Source organism: Aulonocara stuartgranti (assembly GCF_965226115.1).
Source record: "Aulonocara stuartgranti genome assembly, chromosome: 3".
Lineage (NCBI taxonomy): Eukaryota > Metazoa > Chordata > Actinopteri > Cichliformes > Cichlidae > Aulonocara > Aulonocara stuartgranti.
This window is the reverse complement of record NC_138941.1, coordinates 12638741-12659158: the sequence shown is the minus strand read 5'-3', so window position 1 is coordinate 12659158 and position 20418 is coordinate 12638741. Positions and strand designations below refer to the sequence as shown.

The 20418-nt window shown below is 39.7% G+C and overlaps 1 protein-coding gene and 1 long non-coding RNA gene across 3 annotated transcripts in view; one reads left to right on the top strand and one right to left on the bottom strand.

The window, feature by feature from the left end:
• Nucleotides 1–20418, top strand: part of LOC309702313 (uncharacterized protein) — a 123253-nt gene that overhangs the window by 86541 nt on the left and 16294 nt on the right. The gene's annotated exons all lie outside the window — the stretch shown is intronic.
• On the bottom strand, nucleotides 13271–15236 carry LOC309702512. The gene is made up of 4 exons (XR_014275576.1): nucleotides 15185–15236; nucleotides 14828–14872; nucleotides 13961–13990; nucleotides 13271–13508 (listed from the first exon to the last, which is right to left on the bottom strand). It is a non-coding gene; the product is annotated as an uncharacterized lncRNA (long non-coding RNA).

Below are 20418 nucleotides of genomic sequence, written 5' to 3'. Positions count from 1 at the left end.
GTGTTTACATATAAATAACTTTGGCGGACCGCCTTAACTCTCCCATTCACATTAACGTGGGTAACCATGGTGACAATAAACAACATTTTCGGTGCGAGCACCGTGTACCGACCTGTAAAAGCAGGTGAAGAGCAGAGTAAGGAAGACACGATGCGTCTCTGCTTTCCTCCAGAACGTGTCTGAGGAAGCAGCGGAAGGTGGGCTCCACTTACTGCTCCCCGAAACCCCGGAGCAAGCACCAAAGTTCCGCCCTCACTGCTTTCTAACATAAAATGAATCCCTGTTACATGGATTTTCTATCCTCTTAAAGAAACTGAAAATAAATACATATAGCAATGAAAAATGTCCCGTTACATGAGTGTTTTACACAAAATAATATTCATGTGGTCATTCCCTCACAGGGGTGCCACAACTACACTGCTGTTTTGACAGAGACACAGTGTGTTTATCTAACTTGGCTGAAGCCAAAGTTCTCCAGACAAATTCAGTCTGTTTCTGCCAAGTGTGAACTCACTGGATGAGCGCCAGATACACAGAATCAAAAAGGGATAAATTACTTTTCTTATGTCAAGTTCATGTCACTAACAGCTTTGCAGGGTATAGCAGTCTGTACCTGACGCCGGTCATCCCACGTAGTCTTCCTCTCATATTTGCAAATGCGGCTCTGCGTTTCCAACCGAGGGAGGGAAATCTGGGAGGATGTTTATTTTAAAAACCCTTATACATCAGGTTCTTGTTCTCTGCAGCTTTCAGCAGAATTTCCTCACCAATGTGGTAGTAGTGCAATCTCAAGATGATGGGCCGAGGAAGATGACTTTGTTTGGGACGCTGGCGATTCACTCTATGTGCTCGATCGATGAGTGGCTTCTCCTCGAGAGATAGCGCCTCCGCCAACAGGTGTGAACCAACTCAGTCATCTTGGGTCCCTCTGTGCCTTCTGGTATTCCTGCAGTTCTTAAATTATTCCTCCTGGAGTGCCTCAAGAGCTCCACATCTCTCATCTAACTTCTTTACCTCCGCAGACAAACGCTCCACAGTGGCCTGGAGAGTGGCGATGGTGTCAGAGTGGTTCGAGGCACAGTCCTGCAGTTCAGTCAAAGTGTTATCATGCCTGGCCACGTCGCTTTTTATGTCCGAAATTGAGGGCTGGATGCTCTGGTTCAAGGATGATATCTCGCCTCCTATGGTGGTAGAAATCTCTAATATGCAAGTGTCCAGTGCTAGTTAGTTAGTTCTAGTTCTAGTGGTTAGTGGGGCTTTATTTGATGATTCTAGTGTGTGTTACATTGTTGTCATATTGTTGAGTCGCAGAGCTGCACAGTGTTACAGTTTCTGTAGATCCCTCTGTGAATAATGTTCACTGAAACTGATCTGTCGGAAGGTGTCGGAAGACATTCAAAAGCATCAAAAACTGTTGGAACTGGTGAAGGACAACGTGGTCAAAGCTCAGGAAAAAACAAAGGGCAAAATAAAAATGATGAAGAGAGATGTCGTCTTCAAAGTTGGTGACAAAGTTTTAAGAGCTAACATAAGAGTCTAGCAGAGGAAAGGGGGGAAACTTGAAGCAAACTTTTTAGGCCCTTACATTATTACAGCAATCCAAGGTAAAAGTGCAGATCTTCAGGATTCCAATGGGACAATCATTCCAAAAGTAAATATTGACCAACTAAAGTTAAGCAAAGACAGCATGCCAAGAGTGCCACACCAGGGTTTAAAGAAAACAGCAGCCACATTACTAACAGCACAACCAGGTCCAGCAGCACCAGCATCTGCTCTAGCTTCACAGGCTACAGCAGCACCAGTGGCGGTAGCACCACCACCTCCTCCTAGAGCTACACAGGCTACAGCACCAATGGCATCACTTACATCACTACCAGTTCAAACACAACATCCATCTCCAGTTCCACAAGGTATACCAATAACGGTATCAGAACCAGAGTCAGGATCAACAGCACAGAAAGAGAACGAACCACCAGAACCAGCCACAAGTGTTACAGCACCAGAACACGCTACAGCTCTACAAAGCGAATCCAAAACAGCAGCAGACCCAGCCTCAAAGACAATAACAGCAGACCAGGCCTCACAGACCACAACGGCAGCAGACCCAGCCTCACAAACCACAACAGCAGACCCGACCACAACAGCAGACCCAGCCTCACAAACCACAACAGCAGACCCAGCCTCACAAACCACAACAGCAGACCCAGCCTCACAGACCACAGCTCCAAATGCTACAACCACACAAGCCTCAGCTCCACAGATTACAGCCCAGCAATCTACAGCACAAACCATAGAACCAACAGTTGCAGAGAAATGTAAATAAATATAATATTTTTTTATTTTTAAAAAAAGGACTTTTGTTCCTATGACAGTGTTTGTTTCAGTACTCTGTAGATCATGGCATAGGAAATTTTACACCTTTAAAAAGATTTTGTTAGGTATATTTCCTAACAGAATATTTAAATTTAATAATATGTTAATGCTTTAAAAAAACATTCATGGGGCAAAACATTATAGAAAACTTGTAAAAGAATGTAAGCCACATGTGTAAAATTACACAAATGAAAAAGTGAGTCCTTCAAAACTGTGAATCTTTCTTTTGTTGTTGTGTAACCCAGAATGTTCATGATTTATATTGTATATCTGATGTACACTAAGAGTGAAAAGTTTGGACACACCTTCATTTTAATGTTGCTTCTTAATTTCCTTGTCTATTTTGTAGATTCATTGTTGATTAGAACTCGAGGCATCAAAACTATGAATGGACACATATGGAGCTGTGGAACAGCCTGCCGGAGGAGCTCAGGGCCGTAGAGAACGTACATGTTTTTAAGAACAGGCTCAAGACCCACCTTTTTAATTTAGCTTTTACTTAGCGTTTATTTATTTTATGCTTATTTATTCTATCCTGTCATTCTATTATTAATTTAGGCTTTACCTAATATTTTTTGGTTTTTCTTATTAATTTTTTAATCTTCTTAATCTTCTGTGTGTGTGTGTGTGTGTGTGTGTGTGTGTGTGTGTGTGTGTGTGTGTGTGTGTGGATATATGTGTATTGAGAGTGTGGGGAGTGAGTTGGAGGGTGGGGTGGGCTGCTTTTAACTATGTAAAGCACTTTGTGCTACATTTTTTTTGCATGAAAAGTGCTTTATAAATAAAGATTGATTGATTGATATGGAGCACTAACCCTAACACAAATGATGTAGTAAACCAAAAAGTATGAAAGAATCAAAAATATTTTTTATATCTTAGATTCTTCAAATTAGCCACCCTTTGCTTTGATCACTGCTTTGAACACTCTAGGCATTCTGTCAGTGAGCTTCATGGGGTAGTCACCTAAGATGATTGTCACTGCATGAAAAGCATGAACACACAGAAAAACACTGAATGGGAAGGTGTGTCCCAAATTTTGACTAGTAGTGTATGTTCTTCATTTTCTTATTTTCTAAAATTGCTGTCATAAATGCTGCTAGTGACATAGAATGCCCACTACAAGAAGTATATTAATGTTGTGATGATGACTGCCTGCCAGCAACAGTTTGAAAGATCAAATACTCTTTAAGACGCTGCTTTTAACAGCCCAAAAATTGACACTATATTTTAGAGATAATAAAACTAGTTTTGGAGGAGAAAAATAAAATTTTTCCAGAAACGGTTATGTAATAGTAAAGGCCACAGGTGCAAGCCTTGAGCCTGAGTATTTTAAAATATAGTCATGTAGCTTCAACTAAACATAATTTTAAAAATTTGTTGTAATAGGTGTTTCTGCAGGAAAAAAGATTTGATAGGGGCCAAGAGCTTTTCTATTGCTATGTATTTAAATTTCTTTTCTTTCATTAATATGAATTTATTTAAATGTCTATGTAGAACATTGTAAGTGTAACTTTACCCCCAAATAAAAGCAAATTTAAGTGCTCTTTTTTTTTTTTTTTTTTTTACAAAATACAATGTTAAACCATGTGCCCATTTTATCAGCGTCTTAAAAGTATTTACCCTGAAACACGTCTTTTGTCAGACACTACATAAGAAATTATGCATTTTAAATTTTGATTTACATTTAGTCCTGCTGACTTATCTCTTTTTCTTATTACTTTTTGTAGATATAATGGATGCCTGGGCTGGAAAGAGTCCTCACATTCTACTCTCCAGAATTGGTGCTTACAAATTATTCTACTGGGATATCCAACAAATTGGTACAGTGATCTAGATGTAGATGTTAAATTAAGAAGTCTAAAAAAACCAAATGGTCTCCAAAGTTACTGTACTTATTGGTTATACTGTGACTTATTTGGCAAATATACCCTTTGTGATAACAAAGCCAATATGGATTACAGATGGGGGGGGCACACATTTTGGCAGCCGATGCCACACAGCCTGATAAAATCTGTATCCCTCCATAACTTTTGCTGTGAATAAGACATCTTCTCCAAAGTTACTGTACTTATTGGTTAGATTGAGATTGATTTTGCAAATGAACTCATTCGTGATAGCTTTGCTACAAAGTGTAAACCGAGTGTCAATTCACTGGAGAGCGACGTGTTTCCATCTGGTTTTACAGTATTATAGTATCAAAGTCTTTTTCTAGACAAAGTATTCCCAGCAGGTTATTTCAGTGTACAGTATAAGGTAAACTGTCTTCCACACGGCACATTACAATGTCACGAAACTAATATTAAATTCATCGAGTCTGCTGTTTTCCAGCTTTTACTCTTTATCGCGTCGACTGCAGATCAGTGACAAGTAGCGTACAGAACGGAGCTGGGCAAGTGGCTCCTCCTACTTTGCGCACTCCCGTGAAAGGGGAAACAATTTTTGACGGGGGTAACTACTTTGGCACAACAGCGTTCTGCCGTCAAGGGCGATCATTGGTTAAATGTGATCATGTGACTGATGCAAGCCAGATCCTTTTATTTAGCGAAACTGTGATTAATAGTTAAATATTATTGTTGAGGGGCACAGACAGGACTCCGCACGCACACATTAAAAAATAATAATAATTTTTTTTTTTTAAAGTTGCCTCAACAAAAGGGCACCTTGGGCACCCATCAGGAAAGGGGCGGGTGCTCAAGCCCCTCTAGCCCCCCCTCTGCACGTGCCTTCCTTTAAAGGTTCTTCAATGAACCACTGAAAGAAATGGTTCTTCAAAGAACCATTGTTTGAAAGGTTCTTTGTGGCACCAAAAAAGGTTCTTCTATGGCATCAGTCTAAAGAACCACTTTTGGTTCCAGTTGGCACCTTTATTTTTCTGAGTGTGGGGTGGCAAGTGCCACCCTAAAATGATCTCTTGCCACCCCAAGTGCCACCCCAGTTTTGCATATGACAGTGTTGTTTATTAAAATAAGACAGCATTAACAGTTTGAGCGTAGTTACAGTCAGCAGTGAATATAAATGCTAAAACTGTATATATTGCATAGTGTCGTCCCCCCCCCCCCCCCTGCATCAGTAACAAGTGGTTCAGCCCATAGCAGGACAGCTTTTTTCTTGTTTTCAGCAGCAAGCGATGCTTATGATCGTGCCAGAGCACATTCTGAACAACACCATGGGAATTTTGGATTTTACACAGGTGGGTGGATGTTACACTGTGGAAATGGAGGAAGGTGAGTGTTATTAACCCTCTGTGGTCCACGGACACGCTGCACCTCCAAATCACATGACTGATGTAAGCTGCCATAGCAACAAGCTGCAGCAACGCTGAGTCTCTGTTTCAGCCACATTGAAAGTTCAGACTTCAAAGTTTTTAAATTTTAATTACAGGCCAGTAAATCCAGAGTTATGATCATATATATCAGCCACGCTTTGTTCTAAACACTGTCGTCACGTTTGTGTGTGTTTTAAGCATTTTCTAAGGACAGCGCGAAAACAGTAAAGAAAGGAAAAAATCCACATTTCCTATCGGTGGAAAAATGCACCATGTCGACCAAGAAAATTTCTCTAGATCCGCCCCTGGTCTTGCTGCCACAGATGGAGCTCACACAGCCAGGGGAAGGAGTACTAGCAGTCCAGAAGCAGCGGCCAGCCAACCAATGCAGAGGCCGGCCACTTCAGAGAAAGCCAAAGACGGGACCCTGGACCCCAAGAACCACCCGACACCTGGGGGAACCCCGACCGCGCAACTAAGAGGAACAAGCCATCCCCGGAAAACAACCCTCATAGGAGCATGCCAGCAAGTCTCGCACCAGTTGTGACATCACATCCTGTGTCGTGCGACATAATCGTTGTGGTGCGTTGATCAGTATCGCTTAATTTTTGTAACTTGATCCATTTGCCGTGGTCGTTGCAATCATGCTCATTTTTCCACCATTTTAATGATGATCCTGCACCGAAGCTCAGAGACACACGAATACACAGAGTGAGATGTTGAAGCAGTTTGAAAATGTGAATTTGTGGAGAGAAGTTTGCAAAAAACACCCTCAACAAAGTCGTGGCTTCCAGGTTTGGCTTCTCCTTATCAGCTCGTGTGACGTGAGCATAAATCTTTGCACAGATAATGTTCATATGTGGATTCCTGGTTTTCTGCAGTTAACTGTGACCCAAAGCGTATTTTTAAAGTGGTTCCAGGCAATAAAGTCTAAAAATAAATACATCTACTTCCTTTTTCTGTGTTCCAGCCTCAGTGACTCTGACACAGTGCTGTAATATTTACACCTCTGATGAAAGCAGAGTTTGTAGTTGCAGAGAAATACTCGACTCATTTTGGGCATTTACGAGCAGGAACCTCAGAAAGCCCCTCGCTGCTTCACTGGTTAAGAAGCAAAGCAAACAAAGTTTAGGAACGAATGTCAGCACTTCACTAATGAATGTAATGCTGATTCATGTGCTTGTTTTGTAATGTGCATGTTGTGCGTTGCTATTTCCCATATTATTTGGCACTGATAGATGAAGAGTCTCAGGCAGGACCGAGGCTGCCAGCTGCTGACAGTGAGCAGGGAGAGAGCAGCAGAAGCTGGGCAAGAGCAGGGCACCTTCAGCCCCCTTCATCAGTCAGAAATCATTTGGGTGTCTGTGTGAAATGTCTGATTTTTAAAATCTTTTTGTAGACATATTTATTAAATGTTTAACAATTATATAGAAGAAAGACAATGTAAAGAACAAAACATGACAAAACAAAAATGAGTTGAAGTTATGAACTGTTTCTGAGAGACAAATAACACCAGGATCCTTTTTGTGTAGCTGACAGCTGGTAACTGTGCAGGGGCGGGTCTAGCAAAGTGTTGCCAGGGGGGCAGGTAGGGCATTAACAGGGAGAGGGGGGCACAAAGAAATACTTTTCTTTCTTGTTCTCATTTAAAATGTCTCGCTTTTAATAAATAATTATCTGAATCTTACAACAAACGTTTTCATCTGATGTAAAATGTATAGAAATCCATTATTGTACATAGTCATTTTTTAGGGTCCCATCATAATTTCTTCAGAAGTAAGTACTGCATATGATGCCAGTGTTTCCCACATTTTCTAGATTCTGCACCAGTACTGTGTGTAAAATGCATCAAAAAGTCCGTTTGATTCTTTCTCAGCTGTCTTTCTGTCTCCTTTCACTTTTTAAAGGTTGCCATGTTAGAAAACATATTTTGCCCTGCCGTGCTGTTTATTGATGTGGCAAATGAAAGGTTTATGAAAACATATCTAAATCTGTCATCAGTAATCAGCAATGATCATGTCTCACCTCTAGTCTCTGTCTTAATGTCAGGTTTTCACCGTGTGTTGTAGATGTTCAGGAGGTTAACTCGACCAACAGTCTACTTCCTGTTTAGAATAGCAGGACAGGGAGGATGGTGCAGGTTTAAGTTTATTAGACTGATGCATGTATACCAACAAGACAGCGTCCATCACTGTGACAACAGCGTTTGTTTTCATTCAAAGGCTTCATGGTTTTTCCTTTAATACCTGGGGGGCCGGTCTCCAGTCAAAATGCCCGCGACCATTTTTTGTCCCAGTCCAGCCCTGGTCAGGAGTCACAGTCAAGTGTGAGCTGCATGGCCCCTCTATGAACATTGTGGCTTTCCTAATGGCCCCTGTTGAGTCTAATTGTTGAATGTTGTCAATGTGTTTCTTAAATTTTACAGGTCTTAGTTCAATCTGTAGGATCAAGACATTCCTTTGATCCTGACCACCTCTCCACCCACTCTGTGCTGGGGGAGGATTATTGTCGACACATCTCTGTGAAGATTCTGTTTCTTGTGTGGTCAGCTTCCTGCCCTTTAGTGGCTTCACTGTGTTGTGCACGCTGAACCAATACAGGAAGTGAACCATATATTGGGTGTGGGGGAGATCACCATTTTATGGCTAAGGATGCTGTTAGAAACAGTTGGAAGTCACACACACAGAGAGACACACAAACACTAACTCCCTCAAACAGCTGAACTCCAATGATCCATGTAGCAAACACAAACTGTTATATCACCTTTGGGCTTTTGGAGCCTTGACCTGACTTTTAAAAAATAATTGGAAAAAAGCTCTATGCTGCTACAAAATGAAAAATAGATATTTGCAAAATTCTGCCCAAGTATGTATTTTACCTGGTTACTGCGTGTGGCGGGCGTGGTCTGCAGCGCCGCTGCAGGGGAGGCGGACGCACCTGAGCGGCACCCGCAATCACGCCTTAACGTCTGTGCTCTCTCTGCTGTTGTTGGTGTGTGTCGGGCTGTGAGCTGCAAAGCTACAGCCGGCTGTGTGCGCACAGCAACCGTGTGTGTAAAGTGGTCAATAAAGAGATGCTGAAAAGCGCGTTCATGCAAACATCGTCGGGTCTGCCGTGATATGTTTACAACGGGACTTCTGCTCCTGAACCTCTGCGCACAGCGTCTGCAGGTCGGGGCTGTACGAAGTCACTTTATCTCTACAGACTGTAAGCTGTCGTCTGTGAGGCGTGAGCGTGTTTGTTTTAACACAGTTCACGGTGGAGAACAGCTGCTGACATAATGTGGATCCCAAGATCCATAACTGGCCTACCTGGGGCTGAAAGTCTCCATAAATGCAGGCGTTTCGGCGGCTACACCGGCTTCCACGAGTGTGGTGCTTATTTTGAGAAAATAATAGAATATAAATGTATTTTTATATTTCAATATTACAATAATCTTCCAATGTAGAACTACAAGTTAAAAAAGAACTAACATAAATCAAACACACTTCAGCTAAATACTTCTCATTTATTTCCATCTTACATGCTGTGACTGCAGCCATTCCCACATCTCTGTGAATGGGACTCATGGACATGGATCAGTGGTTGTTGATCAATGGTCCTGAGAATCTGCATAATTAAGATGAAGGAACGGAGCTCCCAGCCCATCGTTCCTGCAGCTGCTTTCAGTCTTTATGCAAATGTCCTGTTTGTAAGACTGAAACCTGCAGCTGAGACTGAAGACGTCACCTGATGATGACGACACGTTTCTCCCACAAAACGCTGCGTCCAGATGAACAGAAGCAACAGACTCACTTTCCTGGATGATTGAGATGCATCAAGACTTCATTGTGTGTTACTTCTCATTCAGCACAGACACATTATTCCTGTTAGGTCATGTCAGCTGTCACTCAGTACAAGCACAACTGTGAACAACACAAACTTCTCTTCAATGTGTCACAGAAACACTAAGTGTGAGAGCCTGTATGACACACAGGACAGACTGTAAGCTCTGCTGGCTGCACAGCACTTTGTAGCAGTTTTCCAACATGTCCTCCACCCGTGATGTCAGTGGTGGGACCCCAGTCACAGCACTCAGCACCACCTCCTTTAAATGGATTTTATAGCAGTTACTCCCGTTACTCGGTGCAACGCTTCTTAAATGTGTTTTTGCAGGATAAAACACAGCAGGTGGTGTAGAGAGGACGTCAGCTGACGGAGCAGAGGGAGGCAGACTGTGGATAAATGACAGAGTGAGAGGAGAGCAACCATGACAGAAGCACAGGTGTGGCAGATAGAAGTGGCTTTATAGACACTTATTGTCAGTCCTCGTGCATGCTGTGGAAATAAGTGTCTGTGTCATGAGGTGACATGTGAGCTTATCTTTGGTCAATAAAGCTGAACGACCAGTTTTCACTTTGCTTGTTACGCTTGTTTAGTGACGTCTGGGTTTCTGTGGAGCCCGAATTTTGATGAGTTCTGGTGAAATCATCTGAGATCATCTGAGCATCGGTGAAGAGTCAGCAGAGAAAGTGTGGGACAGAAGTTTGCTTTGGACACATGGACTGAAATCAAAAAGGAACAAACAGGATTTCCAATGGACAGTATGGAGAAGTGAAAGTACACAAAGGCTGTGCTGGAACACGTGTGTTACACTTTTTGACAGCTGAGAACAAAACACAATATTTTGCATCATCTCTGCAGTGTCTCTTCTTTCCTCTGCTGTTGTGCTTTTAGCTCCAAACTGTTTCAAATGGTTTGTCAGCAAGCTGACCTCTGACCTCTGCAGTACTAACTCCTGACCCGTACAAAGAGCGGGCGTTTCTGACCTTTGACCTGCAGCTGTATGTCTCTCAGTCTCAGTTCTTCTCTCCGTCACTGATGGAGCAGGTGTAGTTGCTGCTGACAGTCAGTCGTTTGTTTTCTCAGAGTGAGGCTGAAGTCTGAACTGTTCAGAGCATCAGGTCTCATCAACGTGCGCTGCTGTAACGCCGCTTTGTCCTCTGAGATCACCAGGTATGAAACCTGAGTGCTGACAGAGCAGCATGTTCCCCCTCATTCACCTCCACCACCACAGCCAAGGCATGCTGGGAAACTGAGGACACACAGACGGAGAACTGAAGTGTCTGCTGTGTGTTCATCTCAGAGTCCTCACAGGTGACACATTAGCTCCAGAACACCAAGCCAGGTGTTTGAAGCCTGACAGGGATTCTTCCCATCCAGAGGGAGGATTTAGCTGCACAACAATGAACATTAGTGTGTAGTTTAGAAACACAGACTGTGCCTGCACTGCATCTAGTGAAGAAAAGTGTTACTGCCAGAGAACGAGGCTCCTTTAAAGCAGCTGATATTAAGGTTGAAAAATCAACAATAAGCTGATGTAATCAACGTTTCACAAAATGGTCAGCAGCTAAAATCTGGAGCCGTTCTTTGGTGGTAATTAACAGTTTGTTCTTGTTAGCTAATTATGTAATTAAAGGTAGCAGCAGAAGCCTTGTGTTGAAAGCCCATTCACTCACACATTCACACAGTATGTGTGTGTCTGTGTTACACTGTGGACATCCCTTCTGTTGGAGCGCCATCTTGTGGCAGGTTTAAGAAATGTTCTTCTTGTAAATCCAAACTGATGCACCTCCATAGCAGACTGTGGAGGCTTTCAGTGACATGAAGACTTGATTTATACTGTCATATTCTCCTGTTACACAAAGCACAGCACGCTGAACATGGATGAACTGAAACTCCCAGCATCTGACTGAGGAAAAGCACAAATCATTCTCACACTGACTCCTGCTTGATTTTAGATTTGCTTTCAAATCCTCACACTTTCATATGAAGCACTAAATGGGCTCCAGACTGTTTATCTCAGCTTCCTGTCAAACACACTGCTGCTCACACCGAGGCTCAGTTTACTCCTCCAGCCTGGCTTAACCTGCTGTCTGTTAAAAACAGTCCCACACTCCTCTGTTTAATCCTTCTGATCAGACTCTTTGATTTTGTATTGTTTTTACCTGAAGTTGTGTTTTTGACATGGTTCTGTCTGTGAAATAAAGCTCACACACACACTGCTACAGTCCTTCATACACTTAGAAACGAAGCTGCTCCTTTCCTCAGTGCTGACACATAAAGAAGAGTTGGTTTTATATCCAACACGTCTCTGTTCCAGAAAACAGCTTCAGCAGCCTCTGAGTCTGAACTTGGAGTTGGTTATAAGCCACAGGCCTGTGTGCACAGCAATGAGGAAATATAATGCAGTAAGTGAAACATGGATGTGTGGAACAGATTATCCCAAAGGTTGATTCTGTTCATCTGGACGTTCTCAGTGAAACATTTGGTCTCTCGGTCAGGTGACTCCTTTAGTCTCAGCTGACTGCAGCTTTCCAAACCTTTGTCACTGGATCACTCACTTCATCTCCAACGTGTCCCTGACACAGACAGCTGGAGCCGTTACAGCAAAATCATTGATCATCGTTTTTAGAACATTAGCTGGTGTTGGTGGGCAGGCTAGCAGTGCTAATTGTTAGCACTAGTTCTGCTGCTCTCCCTTTGTCTCTGTTATTGTTGGTCTTTAGTGAACAATATAAAGTGTCTTCATGAGACTGTTGCCTAATGTTCAAATGTAGATAACACCACCTGCACCAACCTGTTACACAGCACAACCCTCTGGTGTAGCTTTGCCCATACGGTAAAAAAATATATTTTAAAATACATTTTAAAATATATTTATATATTTAAAATGTATTTTAGCACATATATTTTTTGGCCATTTTTTGTATATTTTGAAATATATTAATAAAATATATTTCAAAATACAATTTAAATGTATTTAAAATCATTCAAAAAAAGATAAATTTAACCCTTCATATATTTCTAAGAAAACACATTCACATTTAACATCTGAAAGAAATCTTTATTTGATGTTTAAAACATACATATAGCATATCAATCAAGCAAGGAATATTCATTTTATAAGTTTATTCTCATTACATACTTAAACATTCTAAAAGAAACACACACACATATACATATATGTGTGTATGTATATATATATATATATATATATATATATACACACAGTCTCAGTTCCCCCAGCTTTCACGGCAATCCTCAAAGCCCTTCTGGACACGCTGGGAAACCCCTTCCTTACCCCCACTGTAACAAACAAAAGTCACAGTTCTATTACTTTTATCAGAGTTAAAATAAAAATGTGATTTATGTTAGCTGGCTTCATTTAGCAAACAGATATTTCTGTTTATATAGATACAGATATTAATACAGATATATTTTACGCATAATTTTACCTCTTTTTTTTCCTAGATGGGAAGTCTATCCAGTTCACATTACAGTAATGCTAACACCCCTTTTGGTCGTCTCTCCTTACCTTCCAGCATTCATAAATCTGTTGACCTTCTTTGTCTGAGACCAACCACTACAATGCATCATCACCTATTTGTATTGGTAACTTACTTTACAACCTATTTTAATGGTTGCAAAGTAAGTTACTTGTGCTGTATGCAATTTTAGATACACAGAAAGTCTTCACTTACTATATATGGCTGTCATAGTGTCCTTATCAAGGGCAGTTCTTCACTCTGCGCCGATGTCCGTTTTGCTCTGTCCTATAAAAAGCATGAACATTTGAGTGTTTGACTAGTTTTAGATTTCCAAAAATTTGATATTTGTACAACTAAACATTTGAACTACAATATATGCTATTGAGCGATACTTTTATGGGTAATTTTTGGTAAAGAAACTGGTGACAGAGTTGTAGGCTTTTTAAAGTACTATTAGCTAACCATTTGAACTGACTTTCAAAGCTGATTACCTTTTAAATTGCTGTGGATCAAAACCTCCAGTGGGAAGGCGGCCATTAGAAGAACACGCACCATTGAACCTGAAAATAACAAAAACAAACAAAAAACAGAACAATATATAAGAGTCCGGTAGGGTAATAAATCTCTTCTGAAGCAATATAGTCATTTTGGGTGAAAAACAAAACATTCCTCTAAAATATATATACTGACATCAGCAATCAACATCATGATTGTAATTATTTCCTTTTTAGTACATCTACTGCTGTTTGCATGTGTCAAGCACTACGACTGTATCTATGCATATAAATTCACCATATATATCCAGCAAAAATGTTTTGTTATAGGAAAACAAACAAAGGCATTCAATCAGAGGTGAGACATTAATTGGGAATATGAATTATAGGTGAACTATTCTTTACCTACTAGCAATCAAGCTTCTTTAACCAAGAAGCTTGAAATATTTGAATGTAAAATAAATAAATAAATAAATAATAATAAAAATAACATGATGTAATTAAAATGCACAACTTACATTAAGGAAATCTGCATTTGTATCCACAGGCTAAAAGTAAAACAGTAAATGTGTTAGTAATAGTACAGGTATTTGTAAAAAAAAAAAAAAAAAAGAGGCAGTAACTGTGACGCTTCTAGTGGGATGCTAAATGCAGAGATTTATATTTACAGTATAATACTGCATGTACGGGTAGCTGTGTTGTGAACTGTAACTGAATATTAGAGAATCTCAGAGAAATTAAATGTATTTATTTTTTGAATTTATCAATCATAAAACTGTGTGTTTTGAAGGCCTGTTACGATAACGACTTTTTGTTGGTCGGTATATTGCCCCATAAACAATTGCGACAAGTTATGTCATTGTCATTTTAAGACCATTTTATGTATGTATAATCATAATATAACACCATAATAATGCAAGATCTACACACTTTCAATTGACAAACCAACATCTAATTCTTAAAGTATTTAGATCATTGAAATTAGGAATCAAAATATTAGATACCTTAAAAACTTGAATAAATAGTAAATTTTCTAACAAATAGAAAACAATGTTATTTAATGTTATTGTTTTGTTATCATTATATTTTATTTTTGTAAATATAATGGCGGATAAATTACATCATCAACAATTATTGAGGTCATGTACATGTACTGTGTGTTAAGTCGATATATCGATTATTGTGATAGGCCTACTGTTTTGGTATCATAACGAGCTTGTCAAACACGCATGACCACTAAACAATGTCTAAGAAGTAGTATTGGTCTGAATGACAACAAACATAACTAGTGTTTTGGAAAATCTGTTAGAAAACAGTTATTTCAATAATTATGATTAGCATGTGACACAGACACTGCATAAAAAACCACAACAACAAATACTTACTTTAGGAGGATGGGGGAGGGCAGCATGAGGTTGAGACTTTGACATCTGTAAGAAACAAATTCATGTATTACAAACAAGTCACTTAAAAATACATTAATGTGGCAGACTGTTCCCTGTTCAGATGCAGTGTATAAGTACAATCAGGGCTGTCACAACAATGGGGTGGGGCCAAGTGGCTGCAACCCTAGGTACAATGTGCAGGTATATATAATTACATATAATATATGTGAATAAAGCAAGAATCTGTTTAGGTTAGTCACTGTGCTGACTGATGTTTGCTAGGTTTATATGATTGCAAACTGCACAAAAACAACAACAGCAACAACATTAATGACAATGACAAACAAAATTACTTACATTTATGTAAATCTCACATTAGGAAGATCTGCATTCGATTTCATGGGCTGAAATAAATAGGCAGAAACATTACTGCTAAAAAAATAAAAAACAAAAACTCTAAAAAGCCTAAAAATGACTTAAAAAGCAAGGAAATGTGGAACATTGTAATTAGCGAACATTAATAAAGCATAACTGTTCTTTGTTTCTAACCTTGGTACTCTGTAGCCAGAAGGAGAGGTAGGATTTCTGTGAAAGCCAAATTAAATGTGAATAGGCTTTGATAGTTATTGAGAAGGCAGAATAATAAGAAAAGGCAAAAGTACGTCACAATATAATTAATTAAGTTACATATTTTGATTACCAAATTATGGAAGCGTGGAGCTGCCACCCAGGCAAAAGAAAAATAGAGCTGTATCACGTTATGACGTGAAATGTTTATTGTTCTAACATTATGCTTTTCATGTTTGTATAATACAGTGGTTCTTAACCTTGTTGGAGGTACCGAACCCCACCAGTTTCATATGCGCATTCATTGAACCCCTCTTTAGTGAAAAATATAGTGTGTTTTTTTTTTCAAATTAGACGTAGATATGTTTTTTACTGGTGCACAAAATGAGCTGTGCACGTCACAGCGGAGGCTCTGCCGAACCCCTGAGACCAACTCACCGAACCCCTAGGGTTCGATCGAACCCAGGTTAAGAACCACTGGTATAATATAATATCACATTATTATAATATACATAATTGTCACGTTCGCACAATATTGTACGGACGTGATAATTATGTACATTTTTCGTACAATGTTGTTCAAACATGTTGTTCAAACATGATAGTATATTGTTAGAACGATAAACTTTTCACGTTATAACGTGATATACTTATATTTCTCTTTTGCCTGGGTGGCAGCTCTACGCTTCCGTTCCAAATACACGAGAATAAAGTAATATTATATGGGAAAAGGCACCTGCTAGCTTGATGATGGAGGCTTCTTAGACTGGCCACCCGCCTTGGCTTCTTGTCGCCACTCCACGAAATAAAGGTCCGTTTCCTCCATGCCGGCTAATTATTCATCCTCATTAAAATCTCGTATATGTTCAGTTGGCAGAATTGAGAATTTTACATCTTCCAACCACTTAATTAACGCGAACATAATCGGCTTGTTTCTTCCCGTCTCCTGTATCCGGCCGTTCCTCTCGCTGTCAGATTTCGCGCCTCAGAGACGTCGTTATTTTTCAAAAAAAAAAAAAAAAAGAAAGAAAGAAAGAAACAGCAACAACTACTAAAGAGAGTTTTTGCACGTTCGTTGCACATTTGTGGGAATGTTTAAATATTTTATTTTTATTAATTACTTTTCATTATATCTTTATTTTTTAAACCACCGTGGCAATGCGCATGCGCATACACTCCTGCATGCAAAGGGCTTTGGAGTTGACGTAATGTCGCAATGCATTGTGGGAGCGCAGCACCATCTTGGCAGGTCACGAATCAAAACAAGTTTGCTACGAACCATTCTGAAACATAGCTCAAAAGAAAATGACGGTATAGAGACAGATTCTGTCCAGATGCAAAGAGACGGTACTTGATTGTTGAAATGTGGACCCGTATGAAATATAGCCGTGGAGTAGAAACCCTGAAGACCAAACCGCTATTGACTTAGCATGATCTACTCTCATACCTTGTCTGTGGAGTCAGAGCATACACGGCGCACCAATTTCGCAATTATAAATCTCTGGAGGCGCACATCCAATTCACCAAGGACTGGGTACAAGATTTGGCTATTTTTAAGCCTCCACGTTGTGAGTACGGTGTCATTCAAGCAAAGGTAAGTCAGCTTGAGTACTGCGAGTAAAATGCGTTTGATTCCCCCCAACATTCAAATTAGTGCTAGCAAAAATTCATTCGTGAGGGGGAAATTACAGTGAGAACATGTAGAGGCTCTGTTAGAGGGATAACATAGTGAGTTCAGTGCATTGATGTGACATTGTCCTGAAGGATTTAGTTATTCTTTATGGTTAAAGAAATTGCCCTAATTAATTCATATTTATTATAAATAATCCTAATTACACATCTTGCTTCCTTGTTTGTGTCCTGTGTCACTAAAAATACATTCTGTTTTAGTTTTATACATTGATTAATGACCTGCAGAATCTCCTTGTCATATTAGGTGTCCATAATTGTCACTTAAAGTTGAACTTTATGTTTTCTCCCTCTTGAAAGTGATTACATCCTTGCATTACATACTTTAGGTTCATTTTTTGCTGATAGGTTTCTAAAAAGAAACATGCAGATTTAGAATATAACATGCAGCGTTCTATAGATGGATACATAAAAACACTTTATTTGTTACATTTATGATAAATGGATTTGAAAGTAAATAAAACACATTTGTGTCGGACTTGGCTTATTAAAGTTCTTGTCTTTAAATGAACTTTGTCTGTGTGTGTTTTAGGTCCTGCACTCTTAAAGACTGAATTGCAGCATTGCAGCCACAGGTCATTGTGAGCATCACAGGGAAGGTTGAAGCCGCCCACTGCAGCTGTATGGCTAGAGTCGTGAAGACTTGCAGCCATGTCACTGCTCTTCTGTTTAATGTAGAAGCAACAGTGAGGATCTGTGGCACAAGGACTGTTACAGATGAACCTGCATACTGGGTTTTGCTGGGTAATATGACCAAGATACAGCCAGAGGTTGGCCATAAGATAGACTTCTCCTCTTCAGCTGCCCAAAAAAAGGTTCTTGATCAAAACATAAACAGACCATTCGTTGTGACAGGTAAAAGAAGCCATCCTCAAAAAAGAAAAGTTCCACCTGCTACTGTGGAGGAGTTGGATCAACTGATGGGACAATATTTTTCCAAGCATAGTTCTGTTCTGAATAACCCATAATGTTTTAATTTAGGGGGCCATGTAAATACTTTGCATTTACTGAATATGTACTTACTAAATACCACTGTTCAAAAGTTGAATAAAGAAACAAAGAAATGTTTGCCTATTTTTAATTAAAAGCACTTTGTCGAACATCACATCAGTTACAATGTAGAAAAAATGTTATGTATAGTTTACAAATGACAAAATGTTCACATAAAATCATGACAGCATTTGTATAATATCACCCACTACTAGCATTCTGTAATTTACTGTCTCTTTTGAAAACTTATCACTACATAAACAGCACAAGACTTAAGAGTATTTAACAAAACCTTTTTTCTGTGGTTTTACTACCACACTGGGGCACATGTTCACCAAAAGGCAGCAAACCTTTGCCATCTTATCCAGGAAGGTCACCTTTTTACCCAAACATGGAAGAAGTAATCTGATTGGCATGGTGGTATGTAGCATGTAGTTTGAAGCAGGGATTTCGTAGTGCCCCATGTGTAGTGTTGGAACCCAGTCAGGATTTGTTTCATTCATTTCATAGGCTGGTTTGCTGCAATAATGCCAAATAATTAGCAACTCTATAAATAGAAGGTAGTTCTGCATGTTTGTTCTAAGTTTGTGCTATTGAAAATAAAATTAACAGGCTATAAATAATAATATGAACTTATTTAGAACTTACCTGAATGAAAATACTGGAGCACACCAACAGATATCTGTGGCTGGTAGAGAACTGAATATCAGCTCGTCTCGCAGCTGCTATCCAGGCTAGACGCCTTCTTTTGGTAACATCCAACACATAAGCTCCCTCATGATGTTTCCAGGTGAGGAAACAATGAAAAGAGAGCCTGTTTTCAAGCTTATTCCTTTGTCGGTAGTGCAATCTAACATTACAACCGACCACACAGCAAGCATTTGTTTGGCCTGCTAATATGGCGCCTTGACCAAAAATCCTGGCTACGCCCCATCCCGTAAGATCACGCTCCAGAGCCCTATTAACGTACGGATCTAGAAAGAAGACGCTGCATTTTTAACTCTGAGGGAGATGGAGAATGAGCCTATTTCCAAAACAGTGGAGTGTGTTCCTTTAAGTACTAAATTGTATATATTGTCAAAAACTAAAGTGTACATAGCAGTTGTTGTATCTTGTTTACTGTATCACTGACAGATAATTTCAAAGTCAATGAACGCTACATTATAGTGAGATATTGTGTAATGTGAAATACTGTAAGCAAATGAATAAACAACCTAATTCGTGATAGACCTTTGACTCTGTTTTGTTTGAATCCAACTGTTTTTTGCAGATGTGCATAAAACATGTTACTTTTAGTATTGTTATCATTATCATCATTATTGCACTAAATATATTTTAAATAAAGGATACTTTGATATACATTCTACTGTAAGGTTGGAAATGTATTTTCTTCACCCTAAAATATGTTTTGAAATGTATTTTGGTTTGAAAGAAATATATTTTCAATTTCAAAAATATATTTTTTTGGAGCATCACAAATACAAAATATATTTACCATATATTTGAAATATATTTTGGCCAGGAAAAATGTATTTTTTTACCGTATGGGTTTGCTGCTGCTGACTTTGAAAATCACACCAAACATGGAATCAAATATATCGACTCGGCTTAGACTACAGAGAAGCTCGGCACTGCTCACAAAACTCAACACAAAAGGCTTTTTAAAGACAACAATCACTTTGACAGACACACAAACACGACTGAGTACAGAGCAGCTGCTGGTTTGAAGCCACAGAAATGTTCAAATGTTTAAACACACTGCAGCGTTGCAGCCGTGATGCATTTGTGCTGTGTTGGGTGGCATATGTTAACTCACAAGCCTTCACCATGACACCTCTTACACAACAGAGAGTGTGTAGAGTTTTAGACGCTCCTAACTTGACCTTCACACATGAAGGAATTAACATGGCAGATTTAATGGAGTCAGGAGGAGAACCTCATGACTGCGCAAAGAGAGCTGAAGTGGACGAGAAGATAAGAGAAGACTTGAAAGCAGAACCTCTGACAGGAGCTGAAGATTGGTTCACTGATGGATGCTGCTACAGGGATGATGAAGGATTAAAAGCAGGCTACGCGGTAGTTTGCAGAAAAGGGGCTGCATTTGAAGTGAAGGAGGCTGGAAGACTTGAAGGGCAGCAGTCAGCCCAAAGAGCAGAAGTAATTGCTCTAAGTCGAGCTTTGAGACTTGCAAAAGGAAAAAGAGTCAACATTTACACGGACTCAGCTTATGCTTTTGGAGCGGCTCATGTGGAGCTGGCCCAATGGAGAAGAGCAGGATTCAGGACAGCAGATAATGCACCAATCTGCCACAAAAAGGAAATGGAGGAACTTGAGCAGGCCTTGGG